The 1,622-nt window shown below is 44.3% G+C and overlaps 1 non-coding gene across 1 annotated transcript; it reads left to right on the forward strand.

The window, feature by feature from the left end:
- LOC114808886 lies at positions 1 to 138 on the forward strand. The gene has a single exon (XR_003756637.1). It is a non-coding gene; the product is annotated as a small nucleolar RNA SNORA7 (small nucleolar RNA).
- The last annotated feature ends 1,484 nt before the right edge of the window (positions 139 to 1,622 follow it).

A 1,622-nucleotide genomic window follows, 5' to 3' on the forward strand; every position in this document is an offset into this window, starting at 1 on the left:
CCCCTCTCAGGGTCGCACCTGGAGACTTTCCAGTACTCTACCGGTCCTGACTAAGGGAGGGAGAGTCAAGCAGAGGTATATCCATTCCATTCCTAGTTTGGGCAGTGGCTAGCAAGTGGAAGGCAATCTGCTACAAGTCAAAACTCACCTGTGCCGGGCAGCAGCAACTTGGGAGAGTCGAGGACAAAGACTCAAGTTGACTGCATGGAAGGAGGCGACGGTAAGCCACTTCCATATTTTTACCAAGAAAACTCTATGGATACACTTCCAGAACGGTTGCAGATTGAGAGAAGGGTGCTCTGGGAGAGGTGTGTCCATGGTGTCACTTTGGGTCGGAAATGACTAGACAGCATGAGACAAGACAAAATGTGTTTGAGAAGTAGTATGACCTAGTAGAAAGAGCCCAGGAACTGGGAGTCAGCCGACCTGATTTCTAATCTCAGCTCTGCCACTTGTCTGGTGTGTCATCTTGGACAAACCCCTTACTTTCTCTGAGCCTCCATATCAAGCTTTTGAAAACCTACAACAAATAGGTGTGATGTTTTCACTGCTCATATGGAACTTACACTTTAACTGGAAGGACAAATAGAGAAATATCAACCAGTAATACAAACACACACACATACACAGAGAAAATATGCTTAGAAGAATAATGATTGTCATCTTTGCTAAGTGCTTACTCTGTGCTGAGCACCAAACTAAGCACTGAGGACAAGCAGAACACTATAAGTACTTGGGAGAGTCCAATAATAGACACAATCCCTCCCCTCAAGGAGCTGACAGCCTACTGTGTGCAGAGCACTATACTAAACACTTGGGAGAGTCTCACAGAGTAGTAGGCATAATCCCCTCCCTCTTTCCCCTATATGGATGGGCAGATAGACAAGCACCCCTTGACATTTTTATCATTACTTTTAATTATATATTAAGCCCTCACGAAGTGTCGGGCACAGTCCCAAATGCTGGGAGAAGCAGCATGGCTTAGTGGATAAAAGCATGAGCCTGGGAGTCAGAAGGACCTGGGTTCTAATCCCGGCTCTGCAACATATCTGCTGTGTGACCTTGGGTAAGTCACTTCACTTCCTCTGTGTCTCAGTTACCTCATCCCTAAAATGAAGATTAAGAATGTGAGCCCCATTTGGGATAGGGACTGTGTCCAACCTGATTAACTTGTATCTACCCCAGTGCTTAGAACCAGGCTTGGCATATATTGAGCACTTAACAAGTATCATAATTACAATTATTATTATTAGATTGAGATGCACCCCTGGAGTTTGATTGGTATTAATATCATTATTTTCATGGTATTCGTTAAGTGCTCACTATCAGCTGTGTGACTTAGGGCAAGTAAATTCATTTCTCTGTGCCTCAGTTACCTCATCTGTAAAATGGGGATTAAGATTGTGAGCCCCATGTGGGACAACCTAATTACCTTGTATCTACCCCAGAGCTTAGAACAGTGCTGGGCACAAAATAAGTGCTTAACAAATGCCATCATTTTTATAATTATGCATCCAGCACAGTCTTAAGCACTAGGGTGGATACAAGTTAACTGGGTTGGACACAATCTCCGTCCCATGTGGGGCTAACAGTGGGATCCAACAAACACATCTTCTCTGTTC

This window comes from Ornithorhynchus anatinus, unplaced genomic scaffold (assembly GCF_004115215.2).
Source record: "Ornithorhynchus anatinus isolate Pmale09 unplaced genomic scaffold, mOrnAna1.pri.v4 scaffold_344_arrow_ctg1, whole genome shotgun sequence".
Classification (NCBI taxonomy): Eukaryota; Metazoa; Chordata; class Mammalia; order Monotremata; family Ornithorhynchidae; genus Ornithorhynchus; species Ornithorhynchus anatinus.